We start from the raw sequence: 16,478 nt of genomic DNA, 5'->3' as shown, positions 1-16,478 counted from the left end.
AATTTAAAAAACAGTGATGTCATGAAGAACACTCAGGAGGCTATTTTAATATTTTTATTGCAAAATGATGAACATCTTTGCCAAAGCAGTAATAATGTAAAGGAAGAGGTGTGTACAAATTACAAGGGCATGTAGGCCTTAGGATTTAAAATGCGAATCACTAATTGAATATGGGAGATAACTAGAATCTAGAATGGCTCACCAATTTTTATTTATTTACTTTAGTTCTCTCCCTTCAGATTTTCTAAGTTCCATGAGCAAACATTTTTTAAGAAAATATTACGTGCAAAGTACTGAATAGAAACTGGGACTATGACAACGACTTAGACGTGATCCCTGACTTTCAGAAGACAGCAGACAGAGAAAAGCTAAGCCAGTAAGTGATGTGTACTAAGTTATCACACAAGTGAACTGAGGGTCTTCGTCTGTCATGGGTATAATTTAGATGATTGCTGTGGTATGTTGTAAATGTAACACTCTAGAATTCCGCAACTCCTTGCAACCCGATGAAGACTTATGCGGTTATTGCCAGATCCCAATTTGGTGGTTACTATGGCCTTGAAAATGTATTAAGCTACAAAATAATGTGAGATCCTAATGGGAAAATATTACTGCATTGTCACTTGAAAGCTTACTCATTTTTAGGATTACAGAATGTGTGAAAGAACTTCTTGTTTTCAAATTGAGGTAGATAGAGCTCAGTTCCTACGTTATGAGTTATCCTGCATCAGCTCAGTGACTGATGGGAAGCTCAAAGTTGTTTTAGGTCAAGTTCCATGGAAACAGAATCTAAACTGAGATTTATATACAGGAAGCTCATAGGAGGGTGTATTTAGGAACAACAACTCCAAGGGAGTGGGACAAGCAGGACTGATTGGTGAAAGGGAGAATTTAAATAGCAATGTAATTAAAGTGGAGGTCTCCTCCCACTCTCAGTGTGTGGGGATAATCTCTGGAGTGAGGGTGGCTCTTTAGTCTCCAACCTTGTCAAGGAGTCTGGCCTTTGTATTATGGCACCCCAGAGTTATTCAAAGCCCCTAAACAGGGCTTGTAAATTTAATTGAGGCAGCACCTTTAGGGGGGAAAGTCTGGAAGGTGACACACCTGGGAGCCACCAGCAATCAACTTTCTCAATAGCTGTAGTATTGTATGCCTGGATTCTGAAGAAAAGATCTGGATAGGACAAAAAGGAATCTACTGCAAAAGGCAAAGCCAGTTCGGCCTAATAACAAAATATCCAGTAGCACTCTCATTTCAATTTATCTTTCCTTGGTACCTGGACATAAATTCACCCTATGTCCACTGCACCTTTGTAATTATTTCTTTCTTCTAGGAGTGAAGATATGTCTATTCACTTATTAATTTGTCCTCAATCAAATGTTTCTTCTTTTCTATGCTCCTTTGCCTCTTTTCTAGCAATCTTTTGTTTCTCTCCATTTTTTACCCAAAGCCAACTTCTCCCCTTATTAGCAGGAATGCATCTTTAATCCATCTTTCTTTTAAAAGACTGACAATGACTTTACCTAAAAGCTAATGTTTCATTCAATTATTAAAATATAGAGGTGCTCCCCTGGGCACCCTTGAAGTTATACACAGCCTCCCCTGAAGTTCAGTAACTCCATAGCAGTAGGAACTACATCTTGCTCAATTTTTGTCTATTATATCTCTACTGTCTAGTAGAGTAACGGGCACAAAATTAATTGGAATAAAGATCAGTTGACTGTTTCCCTCTCATCTTTTGATAATGGAAATCAAGCGTTTTAGGTGAGTATGTGAGCACCCTTCTGCCGATATTTTTACTGTTGTTGTATAATTGCATCATGTGTGCCCATGAGACTAAATCTGTATCAGTACTAGGTAAGTGTAAGCAACTATGTGTACAACTTATGGGCATTCTAGACTCCTTACTTCTCTCTGCTAGCTGGATAATGGTAATGACTTACAGTATAATCAAAAACCTCTCAACCAGTCTTGGATTGCTCACCTCTAAACTATTATAGTAGAGACAAAAATGCTTTTCTTATTTAAAAAAAAAAACTATTTTTTTTCGGGGGGTGGATGGGTATTTATCTTGGATCTCAAATCGTTAACCATTTCCTGAAAAAAAAACATGATTCCTGGAAGTAGGATGCTATTATGAAAACAGTGATTATGTGTAACATGGATAAAGTTGCAAATGGAAAATTCACAAATATGGTGAGTCAGGAAACTGGAAAACATAATTATGCTGTGGCAAAATGTTTGGTAAAACTGTTGTTGACATAGCGTGGAAGGCAGATCATGTCCTCCTGAGATTGTAGCTCTGAGGAAGTTAGTTGACAAAATTCAGAATGATTCTGCATGCTGGCTGCTCCTCATGTGTTTAGTAAGTGGCTACAGAAAGGAAATTGACACAAAAACTGGCTAGGTTTGAAGTGGTTATGGATTTCAGGAGAGTGCTGGTGAGGGAGGATTGTTTGTGTCTAGGAAGTTAAAGTGATGGACTATCTAGACATTTTGAACCTTTCAAAGTTAAAAAGTCTAATGATGTCCGTGTTTCAAACAGCAAGAGATAAGATGATTGCTTAAAGTTACCCAGATGTAAAGGTCAGATCAAGAACATCCATTGTCTTTCTATTGTTTTAATTGGCTTCATGAGGAGAAATATTGCAGTTTTAATGATTTTGAACTGTTGAGATGTTTAGATGTGCCCCCTTTTACTTGTACTGACTGGAAGCAAAGAGTAAGAACATATCTTACCATGAAGGCAATAGATTGTCTGGTTTTGAAGAGCCAGATTTGGATATGGTAAAGAAGATTGCACATCACAAAATCCTGGATTGGGGGCTGGATGCAGTAACTGCATGGATGCTTACATGGCCAGTGTGGTAAAGTGAGGGTTATTCTAACTGCTCCTAGTTTATAGTTTTCCATGTTTTCTTTTAGAAACAGATACTTTGATATTTAGCTAAACTCATTATCTTCCAACAACATAAGTGTCTCCTTGTCACTTCTATAGCTAGTTGTAACCATGTGACCAATTTTGGCCAATGGTATAGGAGAAGAATTAATGCATTAAATTATTAGGTCATTTCATAAAAGATACTTTGGCTGGACTTTCTCTCCTTCATTGGCTATGAAATGGCAACACATGTAACTACTGTGAAGTCTTATGTTTTACCTGGCAGAACTTCCCTGCCAGCCCGGGACCACTGAACCATGACATGGATGCCTCCGGATGTTGGGTTAAGAATAGACTCTAAGTTAGCAAGGATGAAAATGAGGTAATTAGGAGGCTATTCCAGGAATTTGAGTAAGAGTTTGAGACAATGGGTTGGGCAAGAGTGGTGACAGTAGACATAACGAGATTCTGAATACATTTTGACCTTAGGGTTAACAGGATTTCCTGAAATATTGGAAATAGAGTTTCAGAAACATAATGTTAAGGGTATTTTCTAAGATTTTAGTATGAGGAACTGGAATGAAATATATAAGATGTGGAATACTGCAGGTAGACATCTTTTGGAATGAAAGATCAGGAGTTCGTGTTTGTCCATGGAAAGTTGGAAATGTTTATTCACTATCTAAGTTGAGATTTTGAAAAGACAGTTGATAATGTGCATCTGAAGTAGAGACAGTAGTTTTGACTGGGCATATACATTTAAGAATTTTCAGCAGTTATTTAAAAATTATTTCCCGAGCTTTATTATAAAATGTTTCAATTGGAAAACATTTCCAATATAAAAAGGTTGTTAGAAACATTAGGATAGTTCATCCCTAAGTGCTTCAAACAGGGTATTCCACCACATTAATTATAATATCAGTGTCATGTCTAAGAAAAGTATTTTCTCAATAGTATTTAATACCATAAATAATATTTATGATATTATCCAATAAAACTTTAGTAAGGCCATCTTGTCTTCTCCAATTATCTCAAATTTGTTATCATAAAATAATAACATCTTTTATTACCTTTTCTTTCTTCAAATCACAATATAGTCAAGGTTCAAATATTGCACTCGGTTATTACATATCTTATAATCAGAAAGAGTTCCTTCACATCTTTTTGTCATGAAATAGACTCTTCTAAATGACCAGATTAGTATTTTTGTTGAGTATTTCACATTTCAGATATGTCTAATTGTTTCTGCATCATGTAATAATATTTTTGTAGTACCTTTATTTTTAGTAAACTCAAAATTAGGTCTAATGCCTTAAATATGTTTGGCTTAAGCACATTTGTTGAGACTACTAGTGGTGCTAAATTTGGTCACACCTCTAAGGGGATTATGTGAACCTATATTTCCATTGTAAAGATACACATACACACTTACACACACACACTCCAGAGGTTTATAAACGTGTATGCATTTTGTGGAAAGAGGGATGATTTTTTGCATTGTGCATTTTGGATTTTTTCTCCAGAAACTTTTTGTTCCTAATAGTTGTGGCAATTGATGATCCTTGCCTCAATCAATTACTTTACAACAGCAAATAGTGATTTTTTTTTCAAATTGTAACATTACGTATAATATATATGATATGGTTTGGATCTGTGTCCCCCCCCAGATCTCATGTTGAATTGTAATCCCCAGTGTTGGAGGTGGGGCTTGGTGGCAGGTGATTGGATCATGGGGGGTAGATGTCTCATGAATGGTTTAGTGCCATTCCTGCTTGGTACTGTTCTCATGATAGTGAGTGAGTTTTCATGCGATGGGGTTGTTTAAAAATGTGCAGCACCTGCCCCTTCACTCTCTCTTGCTCCTTCTCTGGCCATGTGAAGTGCTGCTCCCCTTTTGTCTTCCACCATAATTGGAAGCTTCCTGAGGCCTCCCCAGAAGTAAATGCCGCTATGCTTCTTGTACAACCTGCAGAACCATGAGCCAATGAAACCTCTTTTCTTTATAAGTTACTCAGTCTCAGGTATTTCTTCTCTTTTCTTTTTTTTTTTTTTTTTAAGACGGAGTTTCGCTCTGTTGACCAGGCTGGAGTGCAGTGGCTCGATCTCTGCTCACTGCAAGCTCCGCCTCCCGGGTTCACGACATTCTCCTGTCTCAGCCTCCTGAGTAGCTGGGACTACAGGCACCTGCCACCACGCCCGGCTAATTTTTTGTACCTTTTTTTAGTAGAGACGGAGCTTCACCGTGTTAGCCAGGATGGTCTCAATCTCCTGACCTCATGATCTGCCCGCCTCAGTCTCCCAAAGTGTGTCTCAGGTATTTCTTTAGAGCAGTGCAAGAATAGACTAATACAATATATTTGCTGGCATTCTTCTATAAAGAGATTTTCTTCATCAAACAAGAAACTCATTTCTGTATATAAAGACCAGGTAGATAATTTTACTTTAGTTATCAAATTTTCAGAGTAAATCCTTGGTGAAATAGTCTACTTTAATGATGGTAAATTTTTTTTTTCCTTCTCATCTTTTAAGTATCTCTATTCATTCTTGGATTTTTGTTTACTCAATATTTTACAATCAATTAGAGTCTGTAATTTTTTTTTTTTTTTTTTTTTTTTTTGAGACAGAGTTACCCTTTGTCACCCAGTCTAGAGTGCAGTGGCACGATCTTGGCTCACTGCAACCTCTGCCTCCTGGGTTCAAGCAATTCTCCTGCCTCATCCTCCTGATTAGCTGGGATTACAGATATATGCCACCATGTCTGGCCAATTTTTGTATTTTTAGTAGAGACAGGGTTTCACCATGTGGGCCAGGCTGGTCCTGAACTCCTGACCTCAGATGATCTGCTTGTTTCAGCCTCCCAAAGTGCTGGGATTACAGATCTGAGCCACTGTGCCTGGCTGAGTCCATAAGTTTTTGATATTCAACTCTCAAAATGTTCACAAAAGAAACCCATTCAAGCTGGCTTCTGTGTTCCCTTGATACATTCCAATTAGTCTTGGATATTCCTTTTCTTTCTGGCAAAATAAGATGACCCAGTATCATCTGAATGTTGCCAGAGCAGACATAAGGTCTTCGACAATTTTTGGTTCCTTTGCACAGAGAATGGTATTTAGAAACCAAGGTCTGTCTATAGATGTGCTTGTTGCTATTGATGCCTTTGTTTCCAGATTCCTCTGGTGGATAAAACAAAATATATTTTAAAACATAATGAGTTCCAAATAGATATTTCCAATTTCAATTATTCGGTATTACAAAACTTTTTCATAACTGATAGAAGCCTGTTACTGAGTTTTCATAAAGCTATTCAAAACCTACATTGCCCTTGGAAAATAGAGATTTCCACCAAGTGACACATATCCCTTAACTCTTCCATGCCTGATTCTTCATGACTCTCTTATATGGGGGAGGTTAGTGAAAGGAAGAGGGAGAGAGTCTAAAACGTATCATAATATATTGAGACGTTGCTAGCTCAATGTTTTTTTTTTTCAGAAAGAGTTTCTGCAAGAAAAATGGGATAGAAGCAGATCGAAAAATAAGGCCAATAATTATATTTTTTGGCTGCTGTAATTTTGGAAATTAACATAATAAACCTTATGTAAATACACATGATAGATGAATATTCTTATGAAAGCTTTCAAGTGTCTGTATCTACTAATCATAATCTGGCTTCCTTCTTTTGCATTTCCAACAAGATTTTCTTTCAGCCAATAGAATGTCAGTATATATCTTCAAATTCCTGTATCTAGTAGACCCTTTTAAGTCCTTATCTTACTCGATGGCTTTGTGATAGGCAACCCAAAGTTATGCTGCTATGCTTTTTTGTTTTCTGTGACACGGCCCTTTTTCTCTGGCCTTCTTTCTAGTCTTTAGGCTCCTTTTTTTTCTTACCTTCCTGTATGTTCCCCCGTCTTTCTGCCATTCCTTTAAAACCATGATAACCCAACATTCATCCATTGGTCTTTTATCCTCAGTATATATGAGGATATCCTCAGTATATGAGGTCTCATTTTACCAATGCACTTTTATTTCTTACTTACTATTCACTGGACCTGGTATAAAAGTTTTAATTCATTGCTTGCTTTCCTAATGAAAACAAATTAAAAAACAGAAGCAAAACTCTCTGGCAATTCAAAAATCTTCTTTTGGTCTGTGGACAGTTTGCTTTGTAGTGCATATGGGTGGCTATAACAGAGGCAAGTGAAAATATTTAACACCTTTAATGTAAATGAAAGGCTTTTTTGTGTTCAATAGAACAAAAGTTTATAATAATTTCAATTAAGAGTTAGACACTTTAAATATGGTAAAGTCATCTTTGCTGGACTTATTTTGTGGACAAAGACATTTGGATTCATATCTGATTTTCCAAATAAAATTAGAACTTGAAGCTGATTTTTAAGTTATCCTTTTGGAACAATTGTCCTTTAAATGCATTTGGAATAAATACAGATAGGAGACAGAGACAGAAGTGACACTTGGAATGAATTCCCATACATTACATGAATAATGATAATTGTGGCTCTATATTTTCATGATGAGATAAATTTAATCGACAAATGGGCTGCCATGGAAATGACTTTCAAATGCACCTCTAATTTATTCGAGGTTAAAACTATGATTTGATTGCAACTACAATTTATTATTTCTTCTCCGATACCATTTTATTTATTCTTTATGATCCACACTAAAAATTACATAGTTTTACATTATTGTAAAATATGGAAGGCTTTTTGGTACTTTACCTAATTAGGTAAAATAAAAACAATTTATTAAGCAGCAAGAATAACTTAGGCTGATTTTAATGAGCTTTAGGTAATTATGAAATATAACTTAAGATATATTCCAGCTGATTGAGGTTCAAAAGCTCAGAATATAAAGGGACTTGCTTAAATTTGTATCTCCTAATATTTCTAGTATTCAGTTAATAGATTTATTTCATTGATTTGTGTTAGTATTCAATTTATTCTCTTGCCATATATGCAACAGAGAACATTATTAAATCAATGCAAAGTATTTGCCAAGATAAACAAAAGGATTCTTTATTCTCTCAGATTTATTATTCTAATCCAGTGGAGGTTTGTTTAACCCGGAAAAGAGAAAAATAATGCCATATCCAAAGAAGCAAAATAAGAGATTGAAAAGTCAATATTTATATCAAAATTTCAAAGAAGATTAGAATTTAAAATTGATAAAGACTGGAATGTCACAGAAAAAAAGTTACTTTAGTGGTTTTAATATATGTGAAAATACCCACATATACACTCTGATCTAGAACATACTTACGTATTATACATGAGCTCATTTGTTTAACAGCATTTGCTAAATGTCCTAAATATCTATACTATCTCATTTTGAGGTTGACTCTGAGTTTATAGAATTTCTAAATCTGTAAAGATGTCTAAAATATGTAGCTATTGTGGAAATGTTTGCTTCAGTACTATATAAAAGAAAACTGATGCTAGTCACATATATAATTTTTTATTTTATTTATTTTTAATTTTTGTGTGTACCTAGTAGGTATATACTTATGGGGCATATGAGATCTTTTGATATAGTCATATGCATAATAATCACATCAGTGTAAAGGGGATATCCATCACCTCTATTCTTTCTTTGTGTTACAAACAATCGAATTATACTCTAAGTTATTTTTAAATGTTTAATAAATTATTGTTGATTGTAGTCATTCTGTTGTGCTATGAAGTACTAGATCTTAATCACTCTATCTAATTGTATTTTCGTATTGATTAAGCATCCCCATTCCCCACCCCACTCACTCCCTTTCTCAGACTCTGTTAACCATCCTTCTACTCTCTATCTCCATAAGTTCAATTATTTCCAAGTTTAGCTCCCACAACTAAGTGAGAACAAGTGAAATTTGTCTCTCTGTGCCTGAATTATTTCACTTAACATAACGACCTTAAGTTCCAACCATCTTGTGGCAAATAACAGGATTTCCTTTTTTATAGCTGAATAGTACTTCATTGTGTATTTGTATCACATTTTCTTTATCAGTTCTTCTATTGATTGACACTCAGCTTGCATTCAAATATTGGTTGTGAATAGTGCTGCAATAAACATGGGAGTTCAGATTTCTCTTTGATATACTGATTTGCTTTCTTTTGGGTAAATACATAGCAATCGGATCGCTGGATCATATGGTAATTATATTTTTAGATGTTGAGAAACCTCCAAACTCTTATCCGTAGTGGCTGTATTAATTTATATTCCTGCCAACAGTGTAGGAAGTTTCCCTTTTCTGCACATCCTTACCAGCATTTGTGATTGGCTGTCTTTGGATAAAAACCATTTGAACTGGGTGAGATGATAACTCATTGTAGTTTTAATTTGTATTTCTCTGATGATCAATGATGTTGAGCACATTTTCATATATCTGTTTGCCATTTGTATGTCTTCTTTTGAGAATTGTCTATTCATATCTTTTGCCCATTGTTATTGAATTATTAGATTTTTTTCTACTAGAGTTGTTTGAGCTCCTTATATATTTTGGTTATTAATACCCGGTCAGATGGGTAGTTTGCAAATATCTTCTCAAATTCTGTGGATTCTCTCTTCTCTTTGTTGATTGTATCCTGTGCTGTGCAGAAGCTTTTTAAATTGATGTGATCCCATTTGTCCTCTCTTGCTTTGGTTACCTGTGCTTGTGTGGTATTACTCAAGAAATCTTTACCCAGTCCAATGACCTGGAGAATTTCTCCAACGTATTCTTGCAGTATTTTCATAGTTTGAGGCTAAGATTTAAGTCTTTAATCTATTTTGATTTAATTTTTGTATTTGGCAAGAGAGAGGGTCTCTTTTCATTCTTCTACTTATGGATATCCAGTTTCCCCAGCACTATTTACTGAAGAGACCATCCTTTCCCCAATGTACGTTCTTGGCACCCTTGTCGAAAGTGAGTTGACTTGCAGATGTGTAGATTCATTTATGGGTTCTCTATTCTGTTCCCTTGGTCTATCCGTTCTGTTTTTTATGCCAGTATCACACTATTTTGGCTACTAAAGCTTTGTAGTATAATTTGAAGTCAGGTAATGTTTTTCCTGCAAGCTTGCTCTTTGCCCATAACAGCTTTGGCTTTTCTGGGTCTTTTATGGTCCCATATAATTTTAAGAATTGTTTTTTCTATTTCTGTGAAGACTGTTATTGGTATTTTCATGAGGATTGAAATAAATCTGTAGATTGCTTTGGGCAATATGGACATTTTAACAATATTGATTCTTCCAATCCATGAACATGGAATATCATTTCATTTTTTTCTGTCCTCTTCAATTTCTTACATTGAAACATCAATGTTTTACAGTTTTCATTGTAGAGATCTTTCACTTTTTTTGTTGAATTAATTCCTAGGTGTTTCATTTTATTTGTAGTTATTGTACATAGGATCACTTTCTTGATTTCTTTTTCAGATTATTTGCTCTTGGCATATAGAAATGCTACCAACTTGTATATGTTGATTTTGTATTCTGCAACTTTACTGAATAGGTTTATCAGTTCTAATAGTTTTTTTTTTGGTGAAGTCCTTAGGATATTCCACATCTAAGATCATACCTCTGCAAACAAGGATAATTTGACTTTTTCTTTTCCAGTTTGGATGCCCTTTATTTTTTTCTTTTGTCTGATTGCTCTAGTTAGTACTTCTAGTACTATGTTGAATAGCTGTGGTGAAAGTGGATATCCTTGTCCTGTTCCAGATCTTAGAGGAAAGGCTTTCTGTTTTTCCCTTCAGTATGATACTAGCTGTGAGTCCGTCATATGTGTGTTTTATTTTGTTGAAGTGTGTCCCTTCTATACTCAATTTTTTTAAAGCTTTGTATAACTAAGGAATGTTGAATTGTATCAAATTTTTTTATCATCAATTGAAATGATTGTGTGGTTTTTCATTCTGTTGACATGATGTATCACATCAATTGATTTGCATATGTTGAACCATCCTTTCATCCCTGGGATAAATCCCACTTGGTCATGATGAATTATCTTTTTAATGTGTTGTTGAATTCAGCTTGCTAGTATTTTGTTGAGGATTTTGCATCAGTTTATATTATGGATTTTGACCTACAATTTTCTTTTTCTTTTGTGTCTGTTGTGTTTCAGTATCTGTGTAATTCTGGCTTAAAAGAATGAGTTTAGAAGTATTCCCTCCTCCTCTATTTTTCAGGATAGTTTCAGTAGGATTGGTATTAATTCTTTAAAAAATGTTTAGTAAAATTCAGCAGTGAAGCCATGGGGTCCCAGCCTTTTGTTTTGTTTTGTTTTGTTTTTATGGGAGGCTTTTTATTATGGTTCGGTTCACTGCAACCTCCATCTCCCAGGCTCAAGACATCCTTCCACCTCAGCCTCTAGAGTAGCTAGGACTACAGACACATGGCTAATTTTTGTATTTTTGTAGAGATGAGGTTTCACTATGTTGCCCAGGCTAGTCTTGAACTCCTGAGCTCAAGTGATCCACTGGCCTTGGCCTCCCAAAGTGCTGGGATTACAGACATGAGCCACCATGCCCAGCTTTTAAGTTTTCTTCTTAATTTCTTCATTGACCCACTGGTCATTCAGGAGCATTTTGTTTAATTTCCATGTATTTTTATAGTTTCCACCACTCCTCTTGTTATTGATTTCTAGTTTCATTCCATTGTGGTCAGGGAAGTTACTTGATACAATATCAAAATTTTTTTTTAATTTTTAAAGACTATTTTGTGGCCCAAAATATGGTCTATCCTTGAGAATAATTATCCTGCTGAGAAGAAGAATGTATATTCTGCAGCCATGGAATGAAATGTTTTGTAAATATCTATTAGGGTCAGTTGGTTTACAGTGCAGATAAAGTCTGATGTCTCTTTGTTGATTTTCTGTCTAGATGATCTGTCCAATGCTGAAAGTGGGGTGTTAAAGTCTTTAGCTATTATTGTATTGGGGTCTATCTCTCTCTTTAGCTTTAATAATACATGCTTTATATATCTGGGTGCCCCAGTGTTGGGTTCATATATATTTACAACTATCATATTCTCTTGCTGAATTGACCCCTTTATCATTATATATTATGACTTTCTTTGTCTCTTTTATAGTTTTTGCTTTGAAATCTCATTTCTCTGATGTAAGAATAACAACTGCTGCTCTTTTTTGTTTCCATTGACATGGAATATCTTTATATATCCATTTATTTTCAGTCTCTGTGTGTCTTTATAGGTGGGGTGTGTTTTTTTTTGTTGGCAACAGATCATTGGGTCTCTTTTTTTAAATCCACTCAGCTACTCTATGTCTTTTGATTAGAAAGTTTAGTCCCTTTACATTCAGTTTTATTATTGGTAAGTAAGGACTTATGCCTGCCATTTTGTTATTTGTTTTCTGGTTTCAGTTTTCTCTTCTTTCTTTCATTTTTCCTGTGTTCCTTTTAGTGAAGGTAATTTTCTCTGGTGGTATGTTTTAATTTCTTTCTTTTAATTTTTTCTGCATCTGTTCTATGTTTTTTGATTTGAGGCTACCATGAGGCTTACAAATAATATCTTATTACCCATTGTTTTAACCTGATGACAATTTAACACTGATTGCATAAATAAACAACTAACAGACAGGCAAATGGAAAACTAATAAAAACTGTACACTTTAACAACTTTTCTCTACTTTTTACCTTTTGTTATTTCTATTTTCTTTTGTAAGATCTGAGTCTTGAAAAGTTGTTGTACTTATTAGTTTTGATTGGCTCATTTGTTAATCTTTCCACTCAAGATATAAGTAGTTTATACATCACAATCATGGTGTTATAATATTCTGTTATTCTGTGTACCTGCTTTTACCAGTGAGTTTTGTACCTTTGGAAGATTTCTGAAGCCATTTCTTCAGATGTTTGTAAAATACCTCACCTGTCTGATGTTTGTAAAACACCTCACCTTTTTTTTTTTTTCTTTTTTTTTTTTTTAACTGCTTTTAGGATTCTTTATTTATCCTTGACTTTTGAGAGTTTGGTTATTCAATGTCTTGTAGTCTTATTTGGGTTAAATCTCCCTGGTGTTCTATAACCCTCTTCTACTTGAATGTTAACATAGTTCTCCAGGTTGGTGAAATTCTCTGTTATTAACTGAACAAACTTTCTAACCCAATCACTCTCTCTACTTCCTCTTCAAGGCCAATAATTCTCAGATTTGCCCTTTTGAGGCTATTTTCCAGATGTTGTAGGCATGCTTTAGTTTTTTTTCTTTCTTTCTTCTTTTGTCTCTTCTGTGTATTTTCAAACAGCCTGTCTTTAAGCTCAGTAATTCCTTCTTCTGCTTGATCAATTCTGCTGCTAGGAGACTCTGATGCATTGTTCAGTAGGTCAAGTGCATTTTTCAGCTCCAGAATTTCTGCCTGATTCTTTAAAATTAATTGAATCTCTGTTAAATTTGTTTAATAGGATTCTGAGTTCTTTCTCTGTGTTATCTTGTTTTTTTGATTCTTCAAAACTGCTATTTTGCATTCTCCATCTGAAAGGTTTATAGGTCTCTGTCTTTCCTAGATAGATCACTGGTATCTTACTTTGTTTGGTGAGGTCATATTTTCCTGGACATTCTTGGTGTTTATAGATGTTCACTGGTGTCTGGGCATTGAAGAGTTTGGTATTTACTTTAGTCATCACAGTCTGGGCTTGTTTGTATTGTCATTTTTGGGAAGGCTTTCCAGGTATTCAAAGGGACTTCAGTGTTGTGATCTAAAGTTTTCAGTCACAGCAGCTGCATCTGCATTAGCGAACACTGCAAGTCCAATAATGATGTGGCTCTTGCAGACTTGTAGAGGTATCACCTTGTTGAACTTGGGTAAAATCTGGAATAATTCTCTGGATTACCAGGCAGAGACTTTTGTACTCTTTCCTTACTTTCTCCAAAACAAACTCCCTCTCTCTATACTGAGCTAGCTGGTGCTGGGTGAAGGGGGACACAAACACCCCTGTTGCCACCACCACTAGGTCAGACCTGAAGGCCACACAGCACTGGGTCTTGCTCATGGCCCCTGGTAACCACTGCCTGGCTACCACCTATGTTTGTTCAAGACACTAGGATTCTACAATCAGCAGGTGATGAATCTAGCCAGGCTTCAGTCCTTTTCTTCATGGCTTCGAGGTCCAGCTGTTCTTGGTCAAGTTTGGAAATGGTGTCTTAGAACCAGAGCCTGGAATTGGAACCCTTAGGAATCTACCTGGTTCTCTATTACAATATGGCTGAGCTGGTACTAAAACCACAAATCATAGTTCTTCCCACTCTTGTCTCTTTTTTCCACAGGCAGAGGAATCTCTCCCCATGGCCACCACCATGCCATGCCCACAACGAGTACTGCCTGGCTACAACTAATGTTCATTCAGTGACCAAGAGCTGTTTAGTTAACCTGTGGTGACTGCTGCTAGGCTTCGGACACTGCCTTTAGGGTAGTGGACTCCCCACGGGCCCAGGGCAGGTCCAGAAATGTTGTTCTAGAGCCAAGGCCTGAAACTGGGGACCCCAAAAGCCTGCTTAGTGCTCTACCCTACTGTGGCCAAGCTGGTATATAAGCTGATTTTTCGTTTTTATGAAGATGCTTTTTGTGTGGATAGCTGATCAATTTGGCATTTCTGCAAGGAGGACAATTGATGGAGGCTTCTAGTTGGCCATCCTGCTCCACCTCCCACATAGGTCATTTTAAATATCCTAATAATCACATTAAAAAAAGCAAAAAGAATTGGTGAAACCCATTTCAACAATGTATTTAATTAAACTCAGTCTATCCAAAATATTACTGTTTCAACATATAACTGCTATAAATTCATTACTGAGATATTTTACATTTTTTCATACTATATTTTCTAAATCCACTCTGTGTTTTACACTTTAAACCCGTCTCAATTAGAACTAGTCACACTTCAAGTGCTCAACAGCCATGTGTCGCTACTGGCTACTGTATTAGACAGCACACATCTGTATTGTTGAATTGTGTATTAGACAGCACACGTCTGTATTGTTGAATTGTGTAACTGTGGACTTGCATGTGTTTATCAAAATTAGCTATTAGAAAATCTTTGTGGCTGAGTGTGGTGGCTCACGCCTATAATCCCAGCACTTCGGGAGGCTGAGGCGAGTGGATCACAAGGTCAGGAGCTCGAGATTAGCCTGGCAAACATGGTGAAACCCCGTCTATACTAAAAATACAAAAATTAGCCAGGTGTGGTGGCAGGTGCCTATAATCCCAGCTACTCAGGAGGCTGAGGCAGGAGAATTGCCTGAACCCAGGAGACGGAGGTTGCAGTGAGCCGAGATTGTGCCACTGCACTCTACCCTGGGTGACAGAGCAAGACACCATCCCCCACCACAAAAACAAAAACAAAAACAAAAACAAAAACAAAAAAACTTTGTTATTAACTTACCCTCATCCCTTCATTCAGCTTATGCTAGGTATCTGTATTTCCAATTTTTTCTTTTTCTGTTTTTTTTTAACAGATCACCTCAAATTTAGTAACTTCCAACAATGCAACTTTATTATCTTACAGTTTTAAAAGTCAGAAATTTGAAATTGGTCAGCAGGGCTGTATTTCTCCTGAGAGCTGTAGGAGAGAATCAGTTCCTTGCCTTTTTCAGCTTCTAGAGGCTGCCTTTTTTTTTTTTTTTAGTTTGTGGCAGCATCACTCTAATCTCTTCTCCCATGGTCATGTCTCTTTCTCTGACGCTGGCTCAAATGTCCCCCTCTCGTAAAGACCTTGGTGATTATGTTGGGCCTACCTGGATAATCCCAAGACAACCTCCTCGTCACAAGATCCTTAATTTAATTGTGTCTGCAAAGTCCCTTTTGCCATGTAAGGAAATAAATTCATAGATTTTGTTGATTAAGAAATGGGCATATTTAGGGAAGACAGGCTACCCACCACAGTACTCAATCTGTTCAAGGCAAGATCAAGTCCAGAAAATTGTCCAGGAACTATTTATAGAATTTTTAGTTCTAGCTCAAGGACCTAGGGTTCGGATTCAAAAAATGACAATGGTATTCATGTAGTCCTTTGCCATAAATGTGTCTAAAATAATAATAGAAACATCTCTCATTTTGTGAAATGCAGTAACCCATAAAAACGCCTTTAGTGATTAGTCATGGACAAATGTGTCAGTTCCCAAATTGTGTTCACTTTGTGCAACTCTGCTTATTTTTAGCTGTTTGTACACCTGGTTTCATAATTTGTGTATCTTCAGCCACTCCAATTCTAGTCTCTCTTGCTATCTCACTTCCCTTTTCATGAGACCTCATTTGATTCTTCAAATGTGCCCTATTTTCTCCAACCCAGGACCTTTGCATATGCCTTCTTTTTTTGCCCAAAGGACTCTTTACCTCCCTCTTTAACTAATAATGGTTTTAAGAAATTTTTAAAGGCATAGAAGCAATTAATTTCTCACCTTGTCTTTCTCTTTCTTTCATTAAGTAATCATTAGATTGAATTGATCACTCCCGTGTGTATGTTGGGCAAGCATAAGACAGAGGCCTCTGGTTACAGAATCTTAAGAGATGTTTTCCTCACTCCAAGCCCAGTCAGAGACAGGCAACTGTTCCTAGACTACTGTTCTACAAAACGATCAGCCATGTATGAGTTCAGACGTTATGTGGG

Source organism: Pongo abelii, chromosome 2, assembly GCF_028885655.2.
Source record: "Pongo abelii isolate AG06213 chromosome 2, NHGRI_mPonAbe1-v2.0_pri, whole genome shotgun sequence".
Lineage (NCBI taxonomy): Eukaryota > Metazoa > Chordata > Mammalia > Primates > Hominidae > Pongo > Pongo abelii.
Note: the sequence above shows the minus strand (reverse complement) of the source record.